The sequence below is a fragment of the Palaemon carinicauda genome, chromosome 39 (genome assembly GCF_036898095.1).
Source record: "Palaemon carinicauda isolate YSFRI2023 chromosome 39, ASM3689809v2, whole genome shotgun sequence".
Classification (NCBI taxonomy): Eukaryota; Metazoa; Arthropoda; class Malacostraca; order Decapoda; family Palaemonidae; genus Palaemon; species Palaemon carinicauda.
The window spans coordinates 14181444-14195703 of NC_090763.1; the positions used below are offsets into that span (position 1 = coordinate 14181444).

A 14260-nucleotide genomic window follows, 5' to 3' on the forward strand; every position below is an offset into this window, starting at 1 on the left:
GTGTTTTCAGAGAGAACCTATTGGAAATCAAAATAACTGAAAATCAAGTGTTTTCAGAGAACCTATTGGAAATCAAAATAACTGAAAAACAAGTGTTTTGAGAGAGAACCTATTGGAAATCAAAATAACTGAAAAACAAGCGATTTGAGAGAAACCTATTGGAAATCAAAATAACAGAAAAACAAGTGTTTTGAGAGAGAACCTATTGGAAATCAAAATAACTGAAAAATAAGTGTTATGAGACAGAACCTATTGGAAATCAAAATAAATTATGAGAGAAAAATAACAGGAAAAGAATGCAAGGTCATAAAAAACTGAAAAACAAAAGGTTTTATGAGAGAGAACCTAATGGAAATCAAAATAACTTAAAAACAAGTGTTATGAGAGAGAACCTATTGGAAGTGAAGATTAAACGATGAGAGAAAAGTGCCAACAAAGTAATACAAAGTCATATATAAAGGGTGAAAAACAAATGACATGAGAAAGAATCTATTGGAAGTCAAAATAAATATGAGAAAGAAAAATACAAAATAAAAGAACGCCAGGTCATATAAAAAGTGTGAACTGCATATTTGAGAGAGTGGCAAGAGGAAAAAGCAAGTGTTATAAGAAAGAAACAATAGTGTTACCAAAAAAAAAAAAAACAGCATAACGATAAATTCTATGAGAAGCAAAAGTTTGACAGAAAGGACAACAAAAATAACACAGGTAAGTGATAAAAAAATAGTGTTATGTAAAAGAAACGTAGGGAGTCACAATAACTGATAGAAGAGAAAAAATGTTAAGAAAAGTACATAACATTGTATGTACTTGGACACACAAAACAGAGAGAGAGAGAGAGAGAGAGAGAGAGAGAGAGAGAGAGAGAGAGAGAGAGAGAGAGAGAGAGAGAGAGAGAGAGAGAGAGAGCACAGTGTAAAATCCGGACGTCGGACGCCGTCCGGGAGAATAGAAAAGGGATTTTGACGAAGGAAAAATCTATTTCTGGGCGAGAGACCTGTGCCGCCCAGTGAAATGCTCCTATTGCACCATTTCTAAGGAATATAACTGCTAAAATATTACCAGAGAAAAAAATGTATAGGAATGCTAGGTTGAACTAGCTCGCTCACCTATTGGTGTCGGTATAATCTAGGGCGTAACAGACCAGAGGTCTCGTACCATTTAGACATCTCCTCTTCAAAATCCCTCAATAGTGAGGTGCGGTTCAACCTCCCCTGCCGCGCAGACTAGTACTAGTAACTCTACCCACGCTTGCCCAGCACTCCTTATAGCACCCCTAAGTTTGGGGTCTGATCAGGGGGGACAACTAGGGTGGGTTCACTGGGCGGCACAGGTCTCTCGCCCAGAAATAGATTTTTCCTTCGTCAAAATCCCTTTTCTGGGCTCAACCTGTGCCGGCCAGTGAAATAGTACCAGAGAAACGAACCCAAACTTCAGTAAATATAAGGGAACGAATTAAAATCAACATAACATAACATTGGTTTAATCAAGACTTGCAGTAGTAGACGATAGTCTTTTATAACATCAAAAACTGACAGGGTATATCCCAGGAAGGGATGAAAAATGTAAAAAATATAACTTGAAAACAAAATATGATCTGAGGTCAGAATATCTTAGATAAAACCATATAAAACTGGACATAAAAGAAATATAATTCGCAGGACAAAATGTAAATATGACAATAATAGAGATAAACAATATCTAAGACATGGGGACACCCATGGGTGACACAACAAACTGAACTCAGGTAGGTACTGTAAGTGAGGCAGGTAAGAGGAAGAAGATGGCAAGACGTAGTACATTCAGGAATTAATTAGGAATTAATTTGTTCAGGGGATACCACGCTCCCTGCGGCTACGGTAGCGAGCTGAAGGGCCTCTAGATGTTTAAGATAGTACCGCCTGAACACTGACGGGGATTTCCATCCGGTATATTTAGTAAGATCTGCAAAGTTCATATGATGGAAAAAATTTATTGAGGTTGCTACCGCCCGTATGTCATGGACGTGAGGGAAAGACTCAGGATTAGCCTGTTTGATAAAATACAAAATCTGTTGTCTGATCCCTTTTAAAGTTATAGTCCCTCCCTGTTCTCTGACGAACAAGGGTCCTGAGGTCTTATAGGAAGTCCTTGATAGAAAGGACTTTAGAGTGGTAACAGGGCACAGGGAAGGATCCTGAGGGAGCGGGATAATTTTCCAGGAGGACCATTTGTTTTGAGGGTCTTCATTTTTGGCCAAGAAGACTTTGTCTGGGGAGAGGAGGACTTCTCCTGATGGAAGGAACTCGATGTGGCCTGGATCTCTTGACAAGGCCGCTAATTCCGAAATTCTAGCGCCGGATGCTAAACTCATAAGGAATAGAGTTTTTCTGAGTAGAGGTATATACTCACATGAGTCGTTGATGGTTTCTGACGCCAGTTTGAGGACATCATTGAGAAACCAGGAAACCGAGTTAGGACAAATAGATGGTTTCAGTCTGGCACAAGCTCTTGGAATTGAAGCTAGCAATGAGTCTGTTAGATCTATATTAAACCCGACCAGGAAAATTTTCTTCAAGGCAGATTTAATGGTAGTAATAGTGTTAGCTGCCAAACCTGACTCAAGTATTCTGGGAATCTATGTTAGCCCCTTTGTGGGCCACAAACTTTATGAAGTCCATAAAGTTAGGGCGTTCCGAATGTTTGAGGAAGCGAACGCAGTGCGCGTTTGTACTATTTGGGTCAAAGTCGGGTTGGGAATCTGGCGAGGGCGGAGACTCAGCTCCAGTAAAAGAGGAAACCAATTGCTCTTGGGCCAATTGGGGTCCACCAGGGCTACTTGACCTTTGAAGGTTCGAAGTTTGTCCAGCACCTTCATCAATAGGTTCACCGGTGGGAAAAGATAAATCATTTCCCAGGTGTTCCAGCTCAGAGATATGGCATCTGTGGCGTAAGCCCGAGGGTCCAGGTTGGGGGCCACATAACATTTCAGTTTGTGGTTGGACTCCGTCGCGAAGAGATCTACCTGGAGGTCCGGTACCTGGGAAAGGATCCACTGAAACGATTTTCGGTCTAGTGACCATTCTGATTCCAACGGGGTCGTCCTTGAGAGTGCGTCTGCCACAACGTTCCGAACTCCAGCCAGATGGACAGCCGATAGGTGCCATTGGTTCGAGGCTGCTAGGGAAAAGTGTGCTACCATCGCATGGTTGATGGTGCCTGACTTGGAGCCCCCTCTGTTTAGGCAACGAACTATAACTTCGTTGTCGAGAACTAGTCTCAGGTGTTGCTTCTTGGCCGGGGAAAGATGTTTTAGAGTTAATAAGACCGCCACGGCTTCTAGGACGTTTATGTGGAACTGTTGGAACATTGTGGACCAAAGGCCCTGAACCTTCCTGTGTTGGGAATAACCTTCCCAACCTGATAGGGAGGCATCCGCGTGGAAGACTATCTTTGGAGGAGGGTACCGTAGCGGGACCGATTTCGACAGGCTCTTGGAGGTTGTCCATGGGAGAAGCCTCTTCCGAAGAATGGGAGGAAGACGGGTCTTCTTGTCTCGAAATTTGTTGTTCGCTCTGGAGCGCCAAACCCGGTTTATGTCCTTCAGTTTCGCTTTCAGAAGGAGGTCTGTCACTGAAGCGAATTGTAGGGATCCTAGGATCATTTCTTGGTTCCTTCTGGATGTTATCTTTTCCCCGAGAAAGCGTTTGGTATTCTTCGCAATCTCTATTCTCTTGGACCTGGGGAGACATAGGGTGTGAGAGCGTAGGTCCCATTGTAATCCCAGCCACTGAAACTTGGTCTTAGGTGTTAGGCGGGACTTTTTGAAATTTATTTTGGATCCCAGAGACTGAAGATACTGGATCACTTTGTTTGTCGCTTTGAGACAATCCTCGACGTTGTCTGACCAGATTAGCCAATCGTCCAGATATGCGACGACTTGGACCCCTTGGGTTCGAAGTTCTTGAATGACTGATTCTGCCAGTTTCGTGAAGATTCTGGGCGCGATGTTGAGCCCGAAAGGCAACACTTTGAACGTGTAAGCCTTGTTGCCTAGTCTGAATCCTAGGAATGGGCGGAAATGTCTCGCTATTGGAACATGATAGTAAGCATCGGTAACTTCGATGGAGGTGGTGACGGCCCCACGGGGAAGTAAGGTCCGTACCAGCGAGACGGTAAGCATGTGAAACTTGTCGCATTGAATGAACAAGTTTAGCCGGGCAAGATCGAGGATGACTCTCCGGCTGCCCGAGTCTTTTTTCGGGACGCTGAATAAGCGACCTAGAGACTTCAGATGTTTGGTTTCTTTGATCGCGTTCTTGCGCAATAGATCCTGGGTAAACAGGGTCAGATCCGGTGGCAGGAGTTGATGGAATTTGTTCGGTGGAGGAGGCCCTTCTATCCAACTCCACCCCAGGCCCTTGGAAATTATGCTGAAGGCCCAAGGACTGAACCTCCAGAGACCCCTGAACGCATAAAGCCTCCCTCCTACCTGAAGAATCTCAGTAGGTGGAGGGTTTTCCGCCACGGCCTCCGCGTGATCCCTTTCCACGGGAGAAATATCTCCCCTTGCTTCTGTTCTGAAAGGATCCTCGTGAACCAAGGCCCCTGCCTCGCTGGTATCCTTGAGAGGAACCCCGGGACTCATAGGCAGGGTTATAAGCCGGTGAGGTGAACGAACTCGAAGCCACTTGGCTTTTAGGGAAGAGAACATATCCCTCTTGGGGCTGAGGCTTGGAGGTGGAGGGTTGGATGGTCTGAGCAACCGGGACCGGCTGGACTACCTGGAGAGTCTGGCGGAACTGGGCAGAGTTATAAGGACGTAGCCTTTTCCTGCCCCGGGATTAAACGTTCGACTGTTCGAACTTCCGTTTGGGAGTGAGACCCCAACGGACTTTGAGGCTCTGGTTCACCTTGACAGCTTCGCTTAACACCGAGTTGACCATGTCCTCCGGGAACAGGTCCGGGCCCCAAGCGGAGGCTTTAATGAGTTTATTCGGCTCATGGCGGATAGTAGCCTCTGATAGAACATGTCTACGGCAACGTCTTCTGGCTACCAAGAAGTCATAGCAATCCGATAACAAGGATTGTAAGGTGGCATTTGTCATGACCTTAAAAGCGTGTTCCCCATCATAGTTGAGGGAAAACATCTCCGCCATCGTCGAGACATTTAGGCTCCTGCTAAACTTAGACTGGGACTCGAACTCGAGTCGAATTAAGGTTTCAGGAAGTCTTGGAAGTTGTTCGCTAAATCGCGTCGACGCACAATCAGCAGATAACTTACCAGAGGTAAATGTTGACTGAATGTTAAGCCAACATTCGTTACCTGATGGGAGCAGAAGAGATGTAGGGTCTGTCTCCCGAAGCTGGGGCAAAGGTTTGCCTTCGGCCACTGCCTGAAGAGCTAAGTCCACCATCTTGGTGACGCCAGGAGTAGGGGTCTGCTCGTCCACAAGAAACATAGTGTATGTGCTCTTGTGGGGAGTCAGCATGGTGTTCGTGCAACCCTACTCGTTCAGGGTTCTAACCCAAACAGACTGAGCCTGTTCTTTTGGGAAGGTAACGGTCTCCTTAGGGACCTTATCTAGCCGTGGTCCCTAAGACTTAACTGGTTTGGTGATTTGGAAGACCTGTGAGTCTTTGATAGGGGCTGGCGGGTAGCTTTAACTTTAGGGACAACAGGACGTGGCCTGACATCAGCCACGTGCTTCCTTGAAAACCCCTAAAAGGAAGTGACACAGGGTCTCTTTGGCCTGACACTCCGGGCGAACCAGCCAACCCAGATCTAAAGAGTCGCCAAGGTAGAAGTCATGGAAGACTGCGAGCTCCGAAAGAGGGTATATCATTACTAATGAACAAGGTAACTCCGTTGGGAATGTAAAATAAATAGATCGAGAATAAATGTTTAAACCGATCAATCACAAAGGAAATAAAATGAAAATCCCAAAAGATTATAGATAGTTAAAATTATAGATAGTAACGACAGGGGCACCTACAGTGTGTCCCATAGTAGGGTAGTAACCCAAAAAGATCCGGGTGCTCCAAATTCTTAAAATAGACCGGTATGAAACCGGGATCAAAGGCTATGAACAAAATTTCGGACCGGTATAGTAACCGGGGAAAAAACTTTTCATAAATTAACTGACATTGTTAAAATAATTCCGTAAAAGGTGAAGATTATCAACAAAATAATATTGTCATAGCGAGAAATATACTATCCCGTCGGTACTGGGGAAGTATAGAATAACATAAAGATACATAAGTATCCCATAGCAGGTCAGTAACCTAAAGAGATCCGGTTGCTCCGAATTCTTAAATTAGACCAATATGAAACTGCGTAATAAGTTAAGATTATCAATGAAATAATATTGTCATAGCTAGAAATATACTATCCCGTTGCTACTTTGGAAGTATAGAATGAAATAAAGATACATGAGTATCCCATAATAGGTTAGTAACCTAAAAGGATCCGGGTGTTACGGATTCTTAAAATAGACCGATATGAAACCGGGACAAAGGGCTATGAACAAACTCTAGGACCGGTTTAGTAACCGGGGAAAAACTTATAAATAAACTGACATTGTTAAAACAATTCCGTAATAAGTTAAGGTTATCAATGAAATAATATTGTCATAGCTTGAAATACACTATCCCGTCGCTACTTGGGAAGTATAGAATAAAATACAGATACATGAGTATCCCATAATAGGTTAATAACCTAAAAAGATCCGGGTGTTCCGGATTCTTAAAATAGACGATATGAAATCGGGACAAAAGGCTATGAACAAAATTCGGACCGGTATAGTAACCGGGGAAAAAATTATCAAAAATTAACTGACATTGTTGAAACAATTCCCTAATAAGTCAAGATTATCAATGAAATAATATTGTCATAGCGAGGAATATACCATCCCGTCATTACCAGGGAGGTATAAAAAGGATGTATAAATAAGAGATTAAATAGTAGAAAATAATAGTCCCGGACTGGGAACAGAAATACTTAAAGTAAACTTAAAGTTACATCCTTAATACATATAATAAAAAACTCCTATCATTATGATCCAATACATTAACATCCGATAAAATATAGGGTTCCCGTAGGGAAAGTAGGAATCATAAACTGTGTCAGTGTCATCAGATCCGGCAGTATTGTAAGCCCGGAGGTCCCAATGTCTGATGACGGGAGGGTACGGTGGGAGAATGTACCGGGACGAAGGTAAGGATTCGTGTAGAATGCTATGATTGTAGGTTAATAATATGTCCTACTACGAACGATAATGGCAGGAGGTACCGTATGATGGGGACACTCCTAACCTATAGATAAGGTCTCATTCCTAATTCCATTAAGCTAAAAGCAAAAGCCATACTAAGAAGGCGTAAAGTAGACTGCCCGATTACATGGATAGGGCACGTGATATAGTCCCCGGCGGTCCCGACCCTCCCCCTCCCCCTCCCCCGACTGATGGCCAATCGAGATGACGGGAGGGGGGGGGGGGGGGACGAGAACCGCCCGGGATGAATAAGACTATGTAGCACCCCGTGAGATAATCTCGGTCCTCAGTATGTCGGAATGTTGAGGGAAGACTGAGGAACAAGCATGCTTGGCCCGTATGTCATAGCCAACAACCATCGAGTGAGAGGAGAGACGTGCTCTGGGGGGGGGGTGGGGGGGGGTTTGTACAGGGGAATCACGTGGACAGGTGGTGGTAGGCATGGCTACCAACTGGAGATCCCCTCAACACAACATGGAAAATCCCAAAAATATGATCATAATGGAGTTTGACAATAAAAACAATATGAACTGTTAAAAATACTTAAAAGTAAATAATGAAAAAAGCGTAATCACGTAAAAATGGCTAGGCATGCTAAGTTAATAAGGCAAGAGAGGGACTTGAGCGAGTGGCAAGGGAGGAGGCATGACGTCATCTCGGAAGATGGAAAACAGGGGTACCAACCTTACTACTGAAGCGGGTAGATACCGAACAGTAACCCAAATAAAGAGCTACGCGAGAGTCCCACTCGAACCAAAACGTAAAATTATGTGGAGCGAAAATAAAACTAATAGTCAATAAAACATCAAAGTGAAACGCTCCTAGAAAAAACAGCAAAACAGTTCTCGCGGGAACGCTATCCACTATATGCACGAAGGCAGGCATGCCAACATAACTGAGCCTTAATGATACGCTAACACTGATACCATAGTATAATAATGATAATGATACGCTAAAGTTGCAAGAATATAATCGGTGTAAAGGTAAAATCTCCCAAAAAGTTCGAACGAATAACAATAATGAAAAGAACAACGAACGAACTAGCGAGAAAAGGCAGGACCGTGGAACCATGAACGGTTAGAAGGAACGCTAACACTATAAAACACTTCTGAATTAATAAAACAACGGTTACACTGCCCATTCACGCTTAAAACTCATGGATAAAGTACTTAACTTCGATGGAGTAACTTGGGATTCCACCATCGATGCGTAGAGAGGAGAAAATAATGCAAAAGAAAAAAAAAAAACACCGAGAAAAACAAAACCAACTAAACTGTATCAGGTGCTAAAAAGGAGTGCTGGGCAAGCGTGGGTAGAGTTAGTAGTACTAGTCTGCGCGGCAGGGGAGGTTGAACCGCACCTCACTATTGAGGGATTTTGAAGAGGAGATATCTAAATGGTACGAGACCTCTGGTCTGTTACGCCCTAGATTATACCGACACCAATAGGTGAGCGAGCTAGTTCAACCTAACATTCCTATACATTTTTTTCTCTGGTAATATTTTAGCAGTTATATTCCTTAGAAATGGTGCTATAGGAGCATTTCACTGGCCGGCACAGGTTGAGCCCAGAAAATCGCTTGTATCACCGGGAAAGACGCGAAAATACACCTCTTTTTTGTGACTGGTAATGTTCACCGATACTTTCTGTTCTTTTTTGAATAAATGTTCGAAAAATATTAGTTTATTTTCATGTTACTGAGAATAATCTCAATCGGACGTCAACATTACACTATTTAACTGCCCACTATTTTACCCTGTTAGGATAAAAGCCGGACGTCGCCAATCAGCAGTCATAGATAAGAATTTACCCGGCTGTAAAGTAACATAAGGAGAAAGGGCCTACCACTCCCTTTACCCTGCATTTAGTTGCCAATAGGTTTAGTATGATCCATTACCAATTAAAATGTTGCCAACTTTAGCCAGACACAGGATACTACATGTAAGAAATGAAGCCTATTTCACTTGAAATGTACTGAAATTTTATCAATCAATTTGTTTTTATTCGTTTTATAATAGCCTGTGCCTGTTGCACAGTCAGAGCCACGGGAAGGCAGTTGACAGTCTAACCAACTAATCCACCACCCTACAGCATATTATTTCCCATAACCATAAATATAAGCAAATATACTCAATTGAAAGAAATAATAAAAAAATTAAGAAAAGGTAAATATTAAAATTAATGTAAAGGTAAATGTAAAAAGTTTTATCAGACAAAAAATTTCAAGAAATTGACAACAATGATATCCTAATTGCACTTGTCTCGACCAAACAAACATGTTAGAATAGTTTATTTTAAAAGTTTCATGAGACTACAAGTAGAAATACAACAAAAGCAGTTTTACATATAAGCATGTAAGTGTGATGTAGTGTAATGTTGACGTCCGATTGAGATTATTCTCAATAAAATGAAAATAAGTCAATATTTTGCAAACATTTATTCAGGAAATAACAGAAAGTATCAGTGAAAATTACCAGTATCCAAAAAGTGGTGTATTATGGCGCCTTTACCGGTGATACAAGCGGTTTTCTATTCTCCCGGACGGCATCCGACTTCCGACGTCCGGATTTTACACTGTGCCGAGAGAGAGAGAGAGAGAGAGAGAGAGAGAGAGAGAGAGAGAGAGAGAGAGAGAGAGAGAGAGAGAGATAATAAGAAGTTACAGTAATTGCCATCAATGAGAAATATACTAAAATTGCAAGATCGTATTAGAATAAGAGAAAATAACAAATTAAGGGCGTAAGAAGTGTTAAAGAAAATGGTAACGAAAAGAAAATGGTAACGAAGAGAAAATGGTAACGAAAAGAAAATGGTAGAGAATAGGAAATGTAGAGAAAAGATGGTAAACAAACGAAAATGGTAGAGAAAAGAAAATGGTAATGAAAAGACAATGGTAAAGAAAGAAACGGGGAGAGAAAAGAAAATGGTAGAGAAAAGAAAATGGTAAAGAAAAGTAAATGGTAAAGAAAAGAAAATGGTGAAGATAAGAAAATGGTAGAGAAAATAAAATGGTAAAGAAAAGTAAATGATAAAGAAAACTAAGGAAAGAAAATTGTAAAGCAATAAAAAGATAAGAAGTCACAATCGATGCAAGAGGAGAGAGAATATTAGAAAATTGTATGGTAGTACAAAAGGGACAAACAGAACATTTTATGAGACTGGCAAATTAAAAAAAAAAATGTAGTAGGCCTATTGGCGAGGAAAAAAAAGTTAACTATATCAAAAGTCCACTCAAATTCAAATGGCCAACTCTATCTAAATATTTTAAAACCCTAAATGATTTTGTAATATCGAAGGAGTATCATGATTTATTAGAATGGATTTATGAATTTGCGCTGTAGAGGCCAGCAGTTAGGCCATTCAAAGACTACACATAGGATTTTTTTTTAAATAATGAGCCTACCTAATCGGAATACGTACAAATTGTGCATTTTCACAGGCAATGCGTGTGTAAAATTAAAATTCTAAATGCCTTACCATTGGGTGTTAAGGAAAGTAGCCTACCAAGGGCCATATTCTTTATAATTTCTTCAAATGCAGATTTGTTTAGATTGGATTGGATCACATCTACAATCCTGTAGTTATGTTACGAAGTAGATGTCGAGAGGTTGGATAGCAAGGAACCAATCAATACATGAGGTCAAACAAAAGGTTATTATACAAGTGCAACTAAGGGCTCAAGAACACTTATAATAATACAAAAAATCCCAAATCCCAAGTAATGACTACAAAGTTTACCTTAACTTTCCTATAGTTTTCATTTTCTTTATTATCAGCGAGAAAATTATTGAATGGGAGACTTAGAAATTTACTAGGACAAAATTTAACTAACTGCGTTTTCGGTGATTTCTTTGAAAACAAAAGTTTAATCATTTTGATTATTAAGGTTTTAAAGGTTATAATAAATTATATCTGATTAACTAACAGTGGATTTAATTGGAAACATTCTCAAGACCCTGACCTAACACATACAATTCATCTAATAACAGTTATCCCTTAGATTATAGCAGTTTTCTTTGGTAAATTATAAAGAAAATGGGTATCTGTATATGGAGAACTTAAGAATTTAGAAAGATAGAATTTCATTAATCACTAGTTCGCTGGGTAATAAAAAATTTACATCAGTATTTTTGTTTTGGGCAATATAAATACTGTACTTACACATACAATATTTATAAAAATAATCAATAGATTTCAAAAGGAACATTTCAAAGACACTGAACTAACACTCGTTGCATCTAATGTCCATAATCCCCTGAGTCGTGACCGTTTTCTTTGGTATCAATGATATAATGAGTTCAAAAGCATAAATGAAAAAATTGGAAAATTAATTACGGAAATATTCACGAATCACAATGTCAAGATGAATGATCCAAAGTCCCAGGAGCAATGTCTATAATAATTTATATGCACAAATATTGAAACTGTCTCCGTTTTCTATGAAGAAAAAGTGGGTTTGTGTAAAATGGGAAGCTTACGAACTTACTCACAGGTAGTTACTATTCACGAAGCCATAAGGTAATCTTCGTGACTATGCCTCACATTAAGCGACTTGCTTTTTGGGGAAAACTTTATACAGTATACAGTTCATATTCTTAACGGGGTTTCAAAATATCTCAGGCTAGCATCATTTAACATCACTAATCAGAATGGGGCATAAGCGGCTCTTTTAGCGACCTAATCTATCAAAAAGGCAGTTTTTGCTTTAAGGGGATCAAAACTTCCTATATAATTTTGCATTCTTAATGGTGATTTCTAAATAACCAAAGCCTTATTAAATTGAATTACACGATTTTCATGATCTAGACCCATAAGTCTATTAGATTTTTCCTTTTCATGACGATATTAAACTAAAGACACTACGAAGAAAAAACATACTTCCACAAGGGTATATTTTAATTGCTCTATTATTCTATGATCACATTTCACTTTTTTACCCTTAATAGATTTCATAACTGGGCCAAAGCCGAGGTACTCTTATTACAAATACCACACTAATTTCTTTAATCAATTAATATTTTTCACCTAGGAATTCTACTTTGAGCACACGTAGTGTTCATTCCCTCGTAGAAATGTCCCTAGAATTGTGCTTTAGGAAGGCTTTAATGTTAGCTAAATGCTCATTTGGATTATTTATCGACCCAGTGCAATGTGGGGAAAACTAGCAGTTGCTCTAGGATACATAAGTTAGGATTCTAGACCCAAGGATGAGGGAATAAAAGTGAAGTTGCAGCAAGAAATTTCAGGAAAACTTCTACAGTTATACCTTCAGAGTAAGAGAGGGACAGTGACTGGAATTGGCCAAGGAAGGGAAAACTTAAATTGTTTTCAAACAAGTTATATCAATACGGATTGGTTTCAGCAGATTAGATTTATGGACTAGATCTATATTGACAGGCACAAGTGTCTTTGGAGTTTTTCAACAGCTAAGTGCCTCTAATACAAAAAAATAATTACAGCAAAACAGAAAAAAGATACCATAGAAGGATATGAAGCTATAGCAGCAATGAAACAATGCTATAATTAAGACCTTTAAGTGATGTACTTTAGGTAAAATCCAATCAACCACGTAAACCGTTTCATAAGTTTTACAGCAGATAATTCTATTAAATTTTCCTTCTCATCTACCCATTAGTGATGGAACATACGCTATCTATTCCAATGCTACATTTAAATATTCTTTCACTGATCACACTTTTCCAATTGTTTCTTCAGATAACATGTGTAGAATAATGTAGCCTACTGTGTGTCAAGAAAAATTCTTTAAATATGGATAGGACTGAATTGAAAAAAAATCTAGGGTTAATAAAAGTAAGCTAGCCTAAACATAGGGTGCAGCTGGTAGGACTAAAGCCCTTTCCACATCATCGTGCATGCTCGACGGGCAAACAGTGATACCAGACCACAATAGTTAGTAAGAATGAAGGTTAATGACGTCAGCAGCGGGAAAACCACAGACAGGGATCTGGCATCATACAGTGTTGCCAGATCCTGCCTTCAGTTTTCCCGCTTCTGCCGTCATCAACCCTCATTTTCACCAAGTATTGTGGCCTGGTATCACTGTTTGCCCGACGGGCATGCATGATCATGTGGACAGGGCTTAAGATGCTGCCCTCGCACATACTAGGAAGTTATGGCAGAATGATTGAATTCCAAATGTTTTGTTTATTACCATAGTAGTCAAATACATGACCTTATTGTATTTCCAAAAAACCTCTATCGTGTGGACAGGGATAAAGTTGGTGGGAGCCTTCATGTGGAGGGAAGCAGGGAAGAGGACCAGGTGTAATAGACTTCCGTTGACTTGACCCTTCACTTTTTTATTATTTTTAGTACTTTTGGGGGTTTGGTTATTAAATGACTTCTGAATTAATCCACTACTTGACAGTAGCATTAGAACTAAGCATGACAATAGATAACCTAATGGTTGGGGAAGGGAACTGCCTATTTGATATAATTAATGTAGACAATAAGGGATCTACTGAAACTTAAATGCTGTAGACATTAAGGACCTATTAAAATAACTTTTATAAACGATTGTAAAATATAAACGATATGAAAATCTTCCAACAACTGCATAATGGAAACATCATAAACGAAAGAAATCTAATAGAACAAGGTCTCATTTGCATTGCCCCTCAGCTCAAGACTAACATGAGAAAAATGCTAAAGTATTCTAAGATAAAATTTCTTTTACCCAACGAAACAAATACCTTACATAAGAATCACACCCTACAATATTAAGTTACAAGTACTAGTCAAAGAAATTATTATGGTATTGCCATAGCCTCTGCACCATGGTCTTCCACAGAATTGGCTTAGAGTTCTTTTGGCTGAGGGAACATTAGTCCTATTTTTCTGTTGGAGTCCTTACGTTTATAGCACCCTGTTTTACCAAATAGGGCTGTAGCTTAGCTAGCAATAACACCCCAAAATTACCATTCATCTTCATGGATAAATTTTGAAAATTATGGGCTCATGAATGGCATAGTTTGTAAGCTAACTGTTTA

The 14260-nt window shown here is 40.0% G+C and overlaps 1 long non-coding RNA gene across 3 annotated transcripts in view; it reads right to left on the minus strand.

Annotated features, from left to right (window-relative positions):
- LOC137631013 (uncharacterized) overlaps positions 1-14260 on the minus strand; it is an 84921-nt gene that overhangs the window by 22518 nt on the left and 48143 nt on the right. Inside the window, exon 1 of one of the 3 annotated variants that reach the window (XR_011041839.1) lies at positions 10728-10858. The exons of 1 other annotated variant lie outside the window; for it this stretch is intronic. This is a non-coding gene — a long non-coding RNA (uncharacterized lncRNA). Of the gene's footprint in view, positions 1-10727; positions 10859-14260 lie in introns of those variants that run through there. One more of the 3 variants, XR_011041838.1, reaches the window with a different exon arrangement.